Source organism: Garra rufa, chromosome 1 (assembly GCF_049309525.1).
Source record: "Garra rufa chromosome 1, GarRuf1.0, whole genome shotgun sequence".
Taxonomy (NCBI): Eukaryota; Metazoa; Chordata; class Actinopteri; order Cypriniformes; family Cyprinidae; genus Garra; species Garra rufa.
In genome coordinates this window covers 87117849-87132874 of record NC_133361.1, presented here as the reverse complement: position 1 = coordinate 87132874, position 15026 = coordinate 87117849, and the positions used below count along the sequence as shown (strand labels likewise).

Sequence of the window (15026 nt, the reverse complement as noted above, 5' to 3'; positions counted from 1 at the left end):
GACCCCCTGTAATGTGTAGCATTCAAGATATTGGGAGACTCAATAAGATCAAGGCAGGTTGATTTGTTTTTTTCATGGAGTAGTGGCTCCTTATGCTGATGTCGGTGAAGTCAAGTCGGCTGGGGGCGAAGCACAGCGGGTACAGCTCCTCGTTAGTATAGTGGACAGTATCTCCGCCTGTCACGCGGAAGACCGGGGTTCGATTCCCCGACGGGGAGACCCAGCTCTTTGCTGCTGCTGAACGACTCATCCAAAAGATTTTGGTGCTGACAGAGGTCACAGAAGGAGTTCTGCTTCAACGTCAGCCAGAGCCAAAACAAATGCGTTGGCCGGGAATCGAACCCGTGTCAACTGCTTGGAAGACAGCTATGCTCACCACTATACCACCAACGCAAGTTCCCGACTCCAGCTTTTAGCCATCTGAAAAGAATGCTTGAAATGCACAAGTCACTGATAGGGCAAAAGGAGCTGAAGCCATCTTTGTTTGTATCCCGTCATGTACGAGAGAGTGCTGTCTTTCCATGCGGGCTAAAGAAATCTGGAGCTGCGACCCAGAAAGCGCAAAGGCCGCAAGTACAGAACGTGGTGAGGCGCGCTTCGTTCCACCGCCCATTGGCTGGTGGCCAGTTTTACTCTTGACACTCCAATACAGCTCTGTTGTGAGCAGAAAAGAATGCTGGAAGTACATAAGTCACTGACAGGGCCAAAGTAGCTGAAGCCCAAGGTTTGGATCCCATCATGTCATGAGAGTGCTGTCTTTCCATGCTGGCTGAAAAAAAATGTGAAGTTGCGACACAGGAAGCGCAAAGGCTGCAAACACGGTCCACGAGAATGCACGCTTTGCTCCAATGCACATTGGTGTGTGGTCAGATTTAGTCTGCTATTGAAACTGCAGTGCAGCTCTGCTGTGAGCAGAGCACCCAAAAATACAGGTCACTCGGAAAGGTTCCCCTCCACGGAAATCTTTAGTAAAAGGCGAAAGATTTATGCGTCTATGAAGAGAAACTCGAGTTGTGTGCCCATGCGCTTGAGCATGTGCGCTCCCTGTGGTAAACCACTATACTCACAAAGGGTAATCTAGGGTGCCGATAAGATTTTCATCTCCCCCTCACTCCAAATGGGAGGAGTAAAAGTTAAAAAGTCTCTTCCATCATCCATTCTCGCCTGCCACACAGGAGGCCTGGCTCTGATTCCCGGGCAAATGCAGGAACAGAGTTCTTTTAAGTAAGGGGTGTGTGTTTGCATGTGTGTGGGATTCTTTAAAATGAGCCTTGAAGGCCAAGCCTGATTTGCTAGAAGGAGCTCCAAACTTTGCATATTGACCCAACCCCCCTTTACCTGGATTTGACGTGTAACAGTTACGCACCATTACTAAATCCAGGGCAATGTGAAGGCCGAAAGTCTCCCAGCCGAGCATTGGTGGTTCAGTGGTAGAATTCTCGCCTGCCACGCGGGAGACCCGGGTCCGATTCCCGGCCAATGCAGGAACGGAGTGCTTTTAATTAAGTTGTGTGTGTGCTTGCATGTGTGTAAGGTTCTTTAAAATGAAGCCTGATTTACTTGAAGGAGCTCCAACCTTTGCATACCGACCAACCCCCGTTCCCTGCCGAATCTTTTCAGAAACTCATTAGTCCGTCTATATTCGTCAAATGCCTATAAAACTTGTTCACTTTATCTATAGGTTGACGAAGTTTAGCAGTGGGCAATATACTCGTAAATGCGGTGTTAATTCCAAACGTTCTCCCTCCTTTCCGAGCATTGGTGGTTCAGTGGTAGAATTCTAGCAGTGGGCGATATGATCCACGTAAATGCGATGTTACTGCCACAAGATTTCCCATCCTTTTTTTCATGTTCCCATTATGAAAAGTAAAAAAAAATAGTAATAATAGTAAAGTGGTCCAAATGAGGACCCCCTGTAATGTGTAGCATTCAAGATATTGGGAGACTCAATAAGATCAAGGCAGGTTGATTTGTTTTTTTCATGGAGTAGTGGCTCCTTATGCTGATGTCGGTGAAGTCAAGTCGGCTGGGGGCGAAGCACAGCGGGTACAGCTCCTCGTTAGTATAGTGGACAGTATCTCCGCCTGTCACGTGGAAGACCGGGGTTCGATTCCCCGACGGGGAGACCCAGCTCTTTGCTGCTGCTGAACGACTCATCCAAAAGATTTTGGTGCTGACAGAGGTCACAGAAGGAGTTCTGCTTCAACGTCAGCCAGAGCCAAAACAAATGCGTTGGCCGGGAATCGAACCCGGGTCAACTGCTTGGAAGACAGCTATGCTCACCACTATACCACCAACGCAAGTTCCCGACTCCAGCTTTTAGCCATCTGAAAAGAATGCTTGAAATGCACAAGTCACTGATAGGGCAAAAGGAGCTGAAGCCATCTTTGTTTGTATCCCGTCATGTACGAGAGAGTGCTGTCTTTCCATGCGGGCTAAAGAAATCTGGAGCTGCGACCCAGAAAGCGCAAAGGCCGCAAGTACAGAACGTGGTGAGGCGCGCTTCGTTCCACCGCCCATTGGCTGGTGGCCAGTTTTACTCTTGACACTCCAATACAGCTCTGTTGTGAGCAGAAAAGAATGCTGGAAGTACATAAGTCACTGACAGGGCCAAAGTAGCTGAAGCCCAAGGTTTGGATCCCATCATGTCATGAGAGTGCTGTCTTTCCATGCTGGCTGAAAAAAAATGTGAAGTTGCGACACAGGAAGCGCAAAGGCTGCAAACACGGTCCACGAGAATGCACGCTTTGCTCCAATGCACATTGGTGTGTGGTCAGATTTAGTCTGCTATTGAAACTGCAGTGCAGCTCTGCTGTGAGCAGAGCACCCAAAAATACAGGTCACTCGGAAAGGTTCCCCTCCACGGAAATCTTTAGTAAAAGGCGAAAGATTTATGCGTCTATGAAGAGAAACTCGAGTTGTGTGCCCATGCGCTTGAGCATGTGCGCTCCCTGTGGTAAACCACTATACTCACAAAGGGTAATCTAGGGTGCCGATAAGATTTTCATCTCCCCCTCACTCCAAATGGGAGGAGTAAAAGTTAAAAAGTCTCTTCCATCATCCATTCTCGCCTGCCACACAGGAGGCCTGGCTCTGATTCCCGGGCAAATGCAGGAACAGAGTTCTTTTAAGTAAGGGGTGTGTGTTTGCATGTGTGTGGGATTCTTTAAAATGAGCCTTGAAGGCCAAGCCTGATTTGCTAGAAGGAGCTCCAAACTTTGCATATTGACCCAACCCCCCTTTACCTGGATTTGACGTGTAACAGTTACGCACCATTACTAAATCCAGGGCAATGTGAAGGCCGAAAGTCTCCCAGCCGAGCATTGGTGGTTCAGTGGTAGAATTCTCGCCTGCCACGCGGGAGACCCGGGTCCGATTCCCGGCCAATGCAGGAACGGAGTGCTTTTAATTAAGTTGTGTGTGTGCTTGCATGTGTGTAAGGTTCTTTAAAATGAAGCCTGATTTACTTGAAGGAGCTCCAACCTTTGCATACCGACCAACCCCCGTTCCCTGCCGAATCTTTTCAGAAACTCATTAGTCCGTCTATATTCGTCAAATGCCTATAAAACTTGTTCACTTTATCTATAGGTTGACGAAGTTTAGCAGTGGGCAATATACTCGTAAATGCGGTGTTAATTCCAAACGTTCTCCCTCCTTTCCGAGCATTGGTGGTTCAGTGGTAGAATTCTAGCAGTGGGCGATATGATCCACGTAAATGCGATGTTACTGCCACAAGATTTCCCATCCTTTTTTTCATGTTCCCATTATGAAAAGTAAAAAAAAATAGTAATAATAGTAAAGTGGTCCAAATGAGGACCCCCTGTAATGTGTAGCATTCAAGATATTGGGAGACTCAATAAGATCAAGGCAGGTTGATTTGTTTTTTTCATGGAGTAGTGGCTCCTTATGCTGATGTCGGTGAAGTCAAGTCGGCTGGGGACGAAGCACAGCAGGTACAGCTCCTCGTTAGTATAGTGGACAGTATCTCCGCCTGTCACGCGGAAGACCGGGGTTCGATTCCCCGACGGGGAGACCCAGCTCTTTGCTGCTGCTGAACGACTCATCCAAAAGATTTTGGTGCTGACAGAGGTCACAGAAGGAGTTCTGCTTCAACGTCAGCCAGAGCCAAAACAAATGCGTTGGCCGGGAATCGAACCCGTGTCAACTGCTTGGAAGACAGCTATGCTCACCACTATACCACCAACGCAAGTTCCCGACTCCAGCTTTTAGCCATCTGAAAAGAATGCTTGAAATGCACAAGTCACTGATAGGGCAAAAGGAGCTGAAGCCATCTTTGTTTGTATCCCGTCATGTACGAGAGAGTGCTGTCTTTCCATGCGGGCTAAAGAAATCTGGAGCTGCGACCCAGAAAGCGCAAAGGCCGCAAGTACAGAACGTGGTGAGGCGCGCTTCGTTCCACCGCCCATTGGCTGGTGGCCAGTTTTACTCTTGACACTCCAATACAGCTCTGTTGTGAGCAGAAAAGAATGCTGGAAGTACATAAGTCACTGACAGGGCCAAAGTAGCTGAAGCCCAAGGTTTGGATCCCATCATGTCATGAGAGTGCTGTCTTTCCATGCTGGCTGAAAAAAAATGTGAAGTTGCGACACAGGAAGCGCAAAGGCTGCAAACACGGTCCACGAGAATGCACGCTTTGCTCCAATGCACATTGGTGTGTGGTCAGATTTAGTCTGCTATTGAAACTGCAGTGCAGCTCTGCTGTGAGCAGAGCACCCAAAAATACAGGTCACTCGGAAAGGTTCCCCTCCACGGAAATCTTTAGTAAAAGGCGAAAGATTTATGCGTCTATGAAGAGAAACTCGAGTTGTGTGCCCATGCGCTTGAGCATGTGCGCTCCCTGTGGTAAACCACTATACTCACAAAGGGTAATCTAGGGTGCCGATAAGATTTTCATCTCCCCCTCACTCCAAATGGGAGGAGTAAAAGTTAAAAAGTCTCTTCCATCATCCATTCTCGCCTGCCACACAGGAGGCCTGGCTCTGATTCCCGGGCAAATGCAGGAACAGAGTTCTTTTAAGTAAGGGGTGTGTGTTTGCATGTGTGTGGGATTCTTTAAAATGAGCCTTGAAGGCCAAGCCTGATTTGCTAGAAGGAGCTCCAAACTTTGCATATTGACCCAACCCCCCTTTACCTGGATTTGACGTGTAACAGTTACGCACCATTACTAAATCCAGGGCAATGTGAAGGCCGAAAGTCTCCCAGCCGAGCATTGGTGGTTCAGTGGTAGAATTCTCGCCTGCCACGCGGGAGACCCGGGTCCGATTCCCGGCCAATGCAGGAACGGAGTGCTTTTAATTAAGTTGTGTGTGTGCTTGCATGTGTGTAAGGTTCTTTAAAATGAAGCCTGATTTACTTGAAGGAGCTCCAACCTTTGCATACCGACCAACCCCCGTTCCCTGCCGAATCTTTTCAGAAACTCATTAGTCCGTCTATATTCGTCAAATGCCTATAAAACTTGTTCACTTTATCTATAGGTTGACGAAGTTTAGCAGTGGGCAATATACTCGTAAATGCGGTGTTAATTCCAAACGTTCTCCCTCCTTTCCGAGCATTGGTGGTTCAGTGGTAGAATTCTAGCAGTGGGCGATATGATCCACGTAAATGCGATGTTACTGCCACAAGATTTCCCATCCTTTTTTTCATGTTCCCATTATGAAAAGTAAAAAAAAATAGTAATAATAGTAAAGTGGTCCAAATGAGGACCCCCTGTAATGTGTAGCATTCAAGATATTGGGAGACTCAATAAGATCAAGGCAGGTTGATTTGTTTTTTTCATGGAGTAGTGGCTCCTTATGCTGATGTCGGTGAAGTCAAGTCGGCTGGGGGCGAAGCACAGCGGGTACAGCTCCTCGTTAGTATAGTGGACAGTATCTCCGCCTGTCACGTGGAAGACCGGGGTTCGATTCCCCGACGGGGAGACCCAGCTCTTTGCTGCTGCTGAACGACTCATCCAAAAGATTTTGGTGCTGACAGAGGTCACAGAAGGAGTTCTGCTTCAACGTCAGCCAGAGCCAAAACAAATGCGTTGGCCGGGAATCGAACCCGGGTCAACTGCTTGGAAGACAGCTATGCTCACCACTATACCACCAACGCAAGTTCCTGACTCCAGCTTTTAGCCATCTGAAAAGAATGCTTGAAATGCACAAGTCACTGATAGGGCAAAAGGAGCTGAAGCCATCTTTGTTTGTATCCCGTCATGTACGAGAGAGTGCTGTCTTTCCATGCGGGCTAAAGAAATCTGGAGCTGCGACCCAGAAAGCGCAAAGGCCGCAAGTACAGAACGTGGTGAGGCGCGCTTCGTTCCACCGCCCATTGGCTGGTGGCCAGTTTTACTCTTGACACTCCAATACAGCTCTGTTGTGAGCAGAAAAGAATGCTGGAAGTACATAAGTCACTGACAGGGCCAAAGTAGCTGAAGCCCAAGGTTTGGATCCCATCATGTCATGAGAGTGCTGTCTTTCCATGCTGGCTGAAAAAAAATGTGAAGTTGCGACACAGGAAGCGCAAAGGCTGCAAACACGGTCCACGAGAATGCACGCTTTGCTCCAATGCACATTGGTGTGTGGTCAGATTTAGTCTGCTATTGAAACTGCAGTGCAGCTCTGCTGTGAGCAGAGCACCCAAAAATACAGGTCACTCGGAAAGGTTCCCCTCCACGGAAATCTTTAGTAAAAGGCGAAAGATTTATGCGTCTATGAAGAGAAACTCGAGTTGTGTGCCCATGCGCTTGAGCATGTGCGCTCCCTGTGGTAAACCACTATACTCACAAAGGGTAATCTAGGGTGCCGATAAGATTTTCATCTCCCCCTCACTCCAAATGGGAGGAGTAAAAGTTAAAAAGTCTCTTCCATCATCCATTCTCGCCTGCCACACAGGAGGCCTGGCTCTGATTCCCGGGCAAATGCAGGAACAGAGTTCTTTTAAGTAAGGGGTGTGTGTTTGCATGTGTGTGGGATTCTTTAAAATGAGCCTTGAAGGCCAAGCCTGATTTGCTAGAAGGAGCTCCAAACTTTGCATATTGACCCAACCCCCCTTTACCTGGATTTGACGTGTAACAGTTACGCACCATTACTAAATCCAGGGCAATGTGAAGGCCGAAAGTCTCCCAGCCGAGCATTGGTGGTTCAGTGGTAGAATTCTCGCCTGCCACGCGGGAGACCCGGGTCCGATTCCCGGCCAATGCAGGAACGGAGTGCTTTTAATAAAGTTGTGTGTGTGCTTGCATGTGTGTAAGGTTCTTTAAAATGAAGCCTGATTTACTTGAAGGAGCTCCAACCTTTGCATACCGACCAACCCCCGTTCCCTGCCGAATCTTTTCAGAAACTCATTAGTCCGTCTATATTCGTCAAATGCCTATAAAACTTGTTCACTTTATCTATAGGTTGACGAAGTTTAGCAGTGGGCAATATACTCGTAAATGCGGTGTTAATTCCAAACGTTCTCCCTCCTTTCCGAGCATTGGTGGTTCAGTGGTAGAATTCTAGCAGTGGGCGATATGATCCACGTAAATGCGATGTTACTGCCACAAGATTTCCCATCCTTTTTTTCATGTTCCCATTATGAAAAGTAAAAAAAAATAGTAATAATAGTAAAGTGGTCCAAATGAGGACCCCCTGTAATGTGTAGCATTCAAGATATTGGGAGACTCAATAAGATCAAGGCAGGTTGATTTGTTTTTTTCATGGAGTAGTGGCTCCTTATGCTGATGTCGGTGAAGTCAAGTCGGCTGGGGGCGAAGCACAGCGGGTACAGCTCCTAGTTAGTATAGTGGACAGTATCTCCGCCTGTCACGCGGAAGACCGGGGTTCGATTCCCCGACGGGGAGACCCAGCTCTTTGCTGCTGCTGAACGACTCATCCAAAAGATTTTGGTGCTGACAGAGGTCACAGAAGGAGTTCTGCTTCAACGTCAGCCAGAGCCAAAACAAATGCGTTGGCCGGGAATCGAACCCGGGTCAACTGCTTGGAAGACAGCTATGCTCACCACTATACCACCAACGCAAGTTCCCGACTCCAGCTTTTAGCCATCTGAAAAGAATGCTTGAAATGCACAAGTCACTGATAGGGCAAAAGGAGCTGAAGCCATCTTTGTTTGTATCCCGTCATGTACGAGAGAGTGCTGTCTTTCCATGCGGGCTAAAGAAATCTGGAGCTGCGACCCAGAAAGCGCAAAGGCCGCAAGTACAGAACGTGGTGAGGCGCGCTTCGTTCCACCGCCCATTGGCTGGTGGCCAGTTTTACTCTTGACACTCCAATACAGCTCTGTTGTGAGCAGAAAAGAATGCTGGAAGTACATAAGTCACTGACAGGGCCAAAGTAGCTGAAGCCCAAGGTTTGGATCCCATCATGTCATGAGAGTGCTGTCTTTCCATGCTGGCTGAAAAAAAATGTGAAGTTGCGACACAGGAAGCGCAAAGGCTGCAAAGACGGTCCACGAGAAAGCACGCTTTGCTCCAATGCACATTGGTGTGTGGTCAGATTTAGTCTGCTATTGAAACTGCAGTGCAGCTCTGCTGTGAGCAGAGCACCCAAAAATACAGGTCACTCGGAAAGGTTCCCCTCCACGGAAATCTTTAGTAAAAGGCGAAAGATTTATGCGTCTATGAAGAGAAACTCGAGTTGTGTGCCCATGCGCTTGAGCATGTGCGCTCCCTGTGGTAAACCACTATACTCACAAAGGGTAATCTAGGGTGCCGATAAGATTTTCATCTCCCCCTCACTCCAAATGGGAGGAGTAAAAGTTAAAAAGTCTCTTCCATCATCCATTCTCGCCTGCCACACAGGAGGCCTGGCTCTGATTCCCGGGCAAATGCAGGAACAGAGTTCTTTTAAGTAAGGGGTGTGTGTTTGCATGTGTGTGGGATTCTTTAAAATGAGCCTTGAAGGCCAAGCCTGATTTGCTAGAAGGAGCTCCAAACTTTGCATATTGACCCAACCCCCCTTTACCTGGATTTGACGTGTAACAGTTACGCACCATTACTAAATCCAGGGCAATGTGAAGGCCGAAAGTCTCCCAGCCGAGCATTGGTGGTTCAGTGGTAGTATTCTCGCCTGCCACGCGGGAGACCCGGGTCCGATTCCCGGCCAATGCAGGAACGGAGTGCTTTTAATTAAGTTGTGTGTGTGCTTGCATGTGTGTAAGGTTCTTTAAAATGAAGCCTGATTTACTTGAAGGAGCTCCAACCTTTGCATACCGACCAACCCCCGTTCCCTGCCGAATCTTTTCAGAAACTCATTAGTCCGTCTATATTCGTCAAATGCCTATAAAACTTGTTCACTTTATCTATAGGTTGACGAAGTTTAGCAGTGGGCAATATACTCGTAAATGCGGTGTTAATTCCAAACGTTCTCCCTCCTTTCCGAGCATTGGTGGTTCAGTGGTAGAATTCTAGCAGTGGGCGATATGATCCACGTAAATGCGATGTTACTGCCACATGATTTCCCATCCTTTTTTTCATGTTCCCATTATGAAAAGTAAAAAAAAATAGTAATAATAGTAAAGTGGTCCAAATGAGGACCCCCTGTAATGTGTAGCATTCAAGATATTGGGAGACTCAATAAGATCAAGGCAGGTTGATTTGTTTTTTTCATGGAGTAGTGGCTCCTTATGCTGATGTCGGTGAAGTCAAGTCGGCTGGGGGCGAAGCACAGCGGGTACAGCTCCTCGTTAGTATAGTGGACAGTATCTCCGCCTGTCACGTGGAAGACCGGGGTTCGATTCCCCGACGGGGAGACCCAGCTCTTTGCTGCTGCTGAACGACTCATCCAAAAGATTTTGGTGCTGACAGAGGTCACAGAAGGAGTTCTGCTTCAACGTCAGCCAGAGCCAAAACAAATGCGTTGGCCGGGAATCGAACCCGGGTCAACTGCTTGGAAGACAGCTATGCTCACCACTATACCACCAACGCAAGTTCCCGACTCCAGCTTTTAGCCATCTGAAAAGAATGCTTGAAATGCACAAGTCACTGATAGGGCAAAAGGAGCTGAAGCCATCTTTGTTTGTATCCCGTCATGTACGAGAGAGTGCTGTCTTTCCATGCGGGCTAAAGAAATCTGGAGCTGCGACCCAGAAAGCGCAAAGGCCGCAAGTACAGAACGTGGTGAGGCGCGCTTCGTTCCACCGCCCATTGGCTGGTGGCCAGTTTTACTCTTGACACTCCAATACAGCTCTGTTGTGAGCAGAAAAGAATGCTGGAAGTACATAAGTCACTGACAGGGCCAAAGTAGCTGAAGCCCAAGGTTTGGATCCCATCATGTCATGAGAGTGCTGTCTTTCCATGCTGGCTGAAAAAAAATGTGAAGTTGCGACACAGGAAGCGCAAAGGCTGCAAACACGGTCCACGAGAATGCACGCTTTGCTCCAATGCACATTGGTGTGTGGTCAGATTTAGTCTGCTATTGAAACTGCAGTGCAGCTCTGCTGTGAGCAGAGCACCCAAAAATACAGGTCACTCGGAAAGGTTCCCCTCCACGGAAATCTTTAGTAAAAGGCGAAAGATTTATGCGTCTATGAAGAGAAACTCGAGTTGTGTGCCCATGCGCTTGAGCATGTGCGCTCCCTGTGGTAAACCACTATACTCACAAAGGGTAATCTAGGGTGCCGATAAGATTTTCATCTCCCCCTCACTCCAAATGGGAGGAGTAAAAGTTAAAAAGTCTCTTCCATCATCCATTCTCGCCTGCCACACAGGAGGCCTGGCTCTGATTCCCGGGCAAATGCAGGAACAGAGTTCTTTTAAGTAAGGGGTGTGTGTTTGCATGTGTGTGGGATTCTTTAAAATGAGCCTTGAAGGCCAAGCCTGATTTGCTAGAAGGAGCTCCAAACTTTGCATATTGACCCAACCCCCCTTTACCTGGATTTGACGTGTAACAGTTACGCACCATTACTAAATCCAGGGCAATGTGAAGGCCGAAAGTCTCCCAGCCGAGCATTGGTGGTTCAGTGGTAGAATTCTCGCCTGCCACGCGGGAGACCCGGGTCCGATTCCCGGCCAATGCAGGAACGGAGTGCTTTTAATAAAGTTGTGTGTGTGCTTGCATGTGTGTAAGGTTCTTTAAAATGAAGCCTGATTTACTTGAAGGAGCTCCAACCTTTGCATACCGACCAACCCCCGTTCCCTGCCGAATCTTTTCAGAAACTCATTAGTCCGTCTATATTCGTCAAATGCCTATAAAACTTGTTCACTTTATCTATAGGTTGACGAAGTTTAGCAGTGGGCAATATACTCGTAAATGCGGTGTTAATTCCAAACGTTCTCCCTCCTTTCCGAGCATTGGTGGTTCAGTGGTAGAATTCTAGCAGTGGGCGATATGATCCACGTAAATGCGATGTTACTGCCACAAGATTTCCCATCCTTTTTTTCATGTTCCCATTATGAAAAGTAAAAAAAAATAGTAATAATAGTAAAGTGGTCCAAATGAGGACCCCCTGTAATGTGTAGCATTCAAGATATTGGGAGACTCAATAAGATCAAGGCAGGTTGATTTGTTTTTTTCATGGAGTAGTGGCTCCTTATGCTGATGTCGGTGAAGTCAAGTCGGCTGGGGGCGAAGCACAGCGGGTACAGCTCCTAGTTAGTATAGTGGACAGTATCTCCGCCTGTCACGCGGAAGACCGGGGTTCGATTCCCCGACGGGGAGACCCAGCTCTTTGCTGCTGCTGAACGACTCATCCAAAAGATTTTGGTGCTGACAGAGGTCACAGAAGGAGTTCTGCTTCAACGTCAGCCAGAGCCAAAACAAATGCGTTGGCCGGGAATCGAACCCGGGTCAACTGCTTGGAAGACAGCTATGCTCACCACTATACCACCAACGCAAGTTCCCGACTCCAGCTTTTAGCCATCTGAAAAGAATGCTTGAAATGCACAAGTCACTGATAGGGCAAAAGGAGCTGAAGCCATCTTTGTTTGTATCCCGTCATGTACGAGAGAGTGCTGTCTTTCCATGCGGGCTAAAGAAATCTGGAGCTGCGACCCAGAAAGCGCAAAGGCCGCAAGTACAGAACGTGGTGAGGCGCGCTTCGTTCCACCGCCCATTGGCTGGTGGCCAGTTTTACTCTTGACACTCCAATACAGCTCTGTTGTGAGCAGAAAAGAATGCTGGAAGTACATAAGTCACTGACAGGGCCAAAGTAGCTGAAGCCCAAGGTTTGGATCCCATCATGTCATGAGAGTGCTGTCTTTCCATGCTGGCTGAAAAAAAATGTGAAGTTGCGACACAGGAAGCGCAAAGGCTGCAAACACGGTCCACGAGAAAGCACGCTTTGCTCCAATGCACATTGGTGTGTGGTCAGATTTAGTCTGCTATTGAAACTGCAGTGCAGCTCTGCTGTGAGCAGAGCACCCAAAAATACAGGTCACTCGGAAAGGTTCCCCTCCACGGAAATCTTTAGTAAAAGGCGAAAGATTTATGCGTCTATGAAGAGAAACTCGAGTTGTGTGCCCATGCGCTTGAGCATGTGCGCTCCCTGTGGTAAACCACTATACTCACAAAGGGTAATCTAGGGTGCCGATAAGATTTTCATCTCCCCCTCACTCCAAATGGGAGGAGTAAAAGTTAAAAAGTCTCTTCCATCATCCATTCTCGCCTGCCACACAGGAGGCCTGGCTCTGATTCCCGGGCAAATGCAGGAACAGAGTTCTTTTAAGTAAGGGGTGTGTGTTTGCATGTGTGTGGGATTCTTTAAAATGAGCCTTGAAGGCCAAGCCTGATTTGCTAGAAGGAGCTCCAAACTTTGCATATTGACCCAACCCCCCTTTACCTGGATTTGACGTGTAACAGTTACGCACCATTACTAAATCCAGGGCAATGTGAAGGCCGAAAGTCTCCCAGCCGAGCATTGGTGGTTCAGTGGTAGTATTCTCGCCTGCCACGCGGGAGACCCGGGTCCGATTCCCGGCCAATGCAGGAACGGAGTGCTTTTAATTAAGTTGTGTGTGTGCTTGCATGTGTGTAAGGTTCTTTAAAATGAAGCCTGATTTACTTGAAGGAGCTCCAACCTTTGCATACCGACCAACCCCCGTTCCCTGCCGAATCTTTTCAGAAACTCATTAGTCCGTCTATATTCGTCAAATGCCTATAAAACTTGTTCACTTTATCTATAGGTTGACGAAGTTTAGCAGTGGGCAATATACTCGTAAATGCGGTGTTAATTCCAAACGTTCTCCCTCCTTTCCGAGCATTGGTGGTTCAGTGGTAGAATTCTAGCAGTGGGCGATATGATCCACGTAAATGCGATGTTACTGCCACATGATTTCCCATCCTTTTTTTCATGTTCCCATTATGAAAAGAAAAAAAAATAGTAATAATAGTAAAGTGGTCCAAATGAGGACCCCCTGTAATGTGTAGCATTCAAGATATTGGGAGACTCAATAAGATCAAGGCAGGTTGATTTGTTTTTTTCATGGAGTAGTGGCTCCTTATGCTGATGTCGGTGAAGTCAAGTCGGCTGGGGGCGAAGCACAGCGGGTACAGCTCCTCGTTAGTATAGTGGACAGTATCTCCGCCTGTCACGCGGAAGACCGGGGTTCGATTCCCCGACGGGGAGACCCAGCTCTTTGCTGCTGCTGAACGACTCATCCAAAAGATTTTGGTGCTGACAGAGGTCACAGAAGGAGTTCTGCTTCAACGTCAGCCAGAGCCAAAACAAATGCGGTGGCCGGGAATCGAACCCGGGTCAACTGCTTGGAAGACAGCTATGCTCACCACTATACCACCAACGCAAGTTCCCGACTCCAGCTTTTAGCCATCTGAAAAGAATGCTTGAAATGCACAAGTCACTGATAGGGCAAAAGGAGCTGAAGCCATCTTTGTTTGTATCCCGTCATGTACGAGAGAGTGCTGTCTTTCCATGCGGGCTAAAGAAATCTGGAGCTGCGACCCAGAAAGCGCAAAGGCCGCAAGTACAGAACGTGGTGAGGCGCGCTTCGTTCCACCGCCCATTGGCTGGTGGCCAGTTTTACTCTTGACACTCCAATACAGCTCTGTTGTGAGCAGAAAAGAATGCTGGAAGTACATAAGTCACTGACAGGGCCAAAGTAGCTGAAGCCCAAGGTTTGGATCCCATCATGTCATGAGAGTGCTGTCTTTCCATGCTGGCTGAAAAAAAATGTGAAGTTGCGACACAGGAAGCGCAAAGGCTGCAAACACGGTCCACGAGAAAGCACGCTTTGCTCCAATGCACATTGGTGTGTGGTCAGATTTAGTCTGCTATTGAAACTGCAGTGCAGCTCTGCTGTGAGCAGAGCACCCAAAAATACAGGTCACTCGGAAAGGTTCCCCTCCACGGAAATCTTTAGTAAAAGGCGAAAGATTTATGCGTCTATGAAGAGAAACTCGAGTTGTGTGCCCATGCGCTTGAGCATGTGCGCTCCCTGTGGTAAACCACTATACTCACAAAGGGTAATCTAGGGTGCCGATAAGATTTTCATCTCCCCCTCACTCCAAATGGGAGGAGTAAAAGTTAAAAAGTCTCTTCCATCATCCATTCTCGCCTGCCACACAGGAGGCCTGGCTCTGATTCCCGGGCAAATGCAGGAACAGAGTTCTTTTAAGTAAGGGGTGTGTGTTTGCATGTGTGTGGGATTCTTTAAAATGAGCCTTGAAGGCCAAGCCTGATTTGCTAGAAGGAGCTCCAAACTTTGCATATTGACCCAACCCCCCTTTACCTGGATTTGACGTGTAACAGTTACGCACCATTACTAAATACAGGGCAATGTGAAGGCCGAAAGCCTCCCAGCCGAGCATTGGTGGTTCAGTGGTAGTATTCTCGCCTGCCACGCGGGAGACCCGGGTCCGATTCCCGGCCAATGCAGGAACGGAGTGCTTTTAATTAAGTTGTGTGTGTGCTTGCATGTGTGTAAGGTTCTTTAAAATGAAGCCTGATTTAATTGAAGGAGCTCCAACCTTTGCATACCGACCAACCCCCGTTCCCTGCCGAATCATTTCAGAAACTCATTAGTCCGTCTATATTCGTCAAATGCCTATAAAACTTGTTCACTTTATCTA

General features: G+C 47.9%; 16 non-coding genes across 16 annotated transcripts; 8 read left to right on the top strand and 8 right to left on the bottom strand.

Annotated features, from left to right (window-relative positions):
• The first annotated feature begins 146 nt into the window (after positions 1–146).
• On the top strand, positions 147–218 carry trnad-guc (transfer RNA aspartic acid (anticodon GUC)). The gene has a single exon. It is a non-coding gene; the product is annotated as a tRNA-Asp (tRNA).
• Positions 219–898: 680 nt separating this feature from the next.
• Positions 899–1014, bottom strand: LOC141287924 (U5 spliceosomal RNA). The gene has a single exon (XR_012339582.1). It is a non-coding gene; the product is annotated as a U5 spliceosomal RNA (small nuclear RNA).
• A 399-nt stretch (positions 1015–1413) lies between these two features.
• Positions 1414–1484, top strand: trnag-gcc (transfer RNA glycine (anticodon GCC)). Its single transcript has one exon. It is a non-coding gene; the product is annotated as a tRNA-Gly (tRNA).
• A 1321-nt stretch (positions 1485–2805) lies between these two features.
• LOC141287918 (U5 spliceosomal RNA) lies at positions 2806–2921 on the bottom strand. Its single transcript, XR_012339581.1, has one exon. It is a non-coding gene; the product is annotated as a U5 spliceosomal RNA (small nuclear RNA).
• A 399-nt stretch (positions 2922–3320) lies between these two features.
• On the top strand, positions 3321–3391 carry trnag-gcc (transfer RNA glycine (anticodon GCC)). Its single transcript has one exon. It is a non-coding gene; the product is annotated as a tRNA-Gly (tRNA).
• Positions 3392–3960: 569 nt separating this feature from the next.
• Positions 3961–4032, top strand: trnad-guc (transfer RNA aspartic acid (anticodon GUC)). The gene has a single exon. It is a non-coding gene; the product is annotated as a tRNA-Asp (tRNA).
• Positions 4033–4712: 680 nt separating this feature from the next.
• On the bottom strand, positions 4713–4828 carry LOC141287911 (U5 spliceosomal RNA). The gene has a single exon (XR_012339580.1). It is a non-coding gene; the product is annotated as a U5 spliceosomal RNA (small nuclear RNA).
• Positions 4829–5227: 399 nt separating this feature from the next.
• On the top strand, positions 5228–5298 carry trnag-gcc (transfer RNA glycine (anticodon GCC)). Its single transcript has one exon. It is a non-coding gene; the product is annotated as a tRNA-Gly (tRNA).
• Positions 5299–6619: 1321 nt separating this feature from the next.
• LOC141287906 (U5 spliceosomal RNA) lies at positions 6620–6735 on the bottom strand. The gene has a single exon (XR_012339579.1). It is a non-coding gene; the product is annotated as a U5 spliceosomal RNA (small nuclear RNA).
• A 399-nt stretch (positions 6736–7134) lies between these two features.
• trnag-gcc (transfer RNA glycine (anticodon GCC)) lies at positions 7135–7205 on the top strand. Its single transcript has one exon. It is a non-coding gene; the product is annotated as a tRNA-Gly (tRNA).
• Positions 7206–8526: 1321 nt separating this feature from the next.
• LOC141287898 (U5 spliceosomal RNA) lies at positions 8527–8642 on the bottom strand. The gene has a single exon (XR_012339577.1). It is a non-coding gene; the product is annotated as a U5 spliceosomal RNA (small nuclear RNA).
• A 1791-nt stretch (positions 8643–10433) lies between these two features.
• On the bottom strand, positions 10434–10549 carry LOC141287884 (U5 spliceosomal RNA). The gene has a single exon (XR_012339572.1). It is a non-coding gene; the product is annotated as a U5 spliceosomal RNA (small nuclear RNA).
• A 399-nt stretch (positions 10550–10948) lies between these two features.
• Positions 10949–11019, top strand: trnag-gcc (transfer RNA glycine (anticodon GCC)). Its single transcript has one exon. It is a non-coding gene; the product is annotated as a tRNA-Gly (tRNA).
• Positions 11020–12340: 1321 nt separating this feature from the next.
• Positions 12341–12456, bottom strand: LOC141287877 (U5 spliceosomal RNA). The gene has a single exon (XR_012339571.1). It is a non-coding gene; the product is annotated as a U5 spliceosomal RNA (small nuclear RNA).
• A 1038-nt stretch (positions 12457–13494) lies between these two features.
• On the top strand, positions 13495–13566 carry trnad-guc (transfer RNA aspartic acid (anticodon GUC)). Its single transcript has one exon. It is a non-coding gene; the product is annotated as a tRNA-Asp (tRNA).
• Positions 13567–14246: 680 nt separating this feature from the next.
• LOC141287870 (U5 spliceosomal RNA) lies at positions 14247–14362 on the bottom strand. The gene has a single exon (XR_012339567.1). It is a non-coding gene; the product is annotated as a U5 spliceosomal RNA (small nuclear RNA).
• Between the last annotated feature and the right edge of the window lie 664 nt (positions 14363–15026).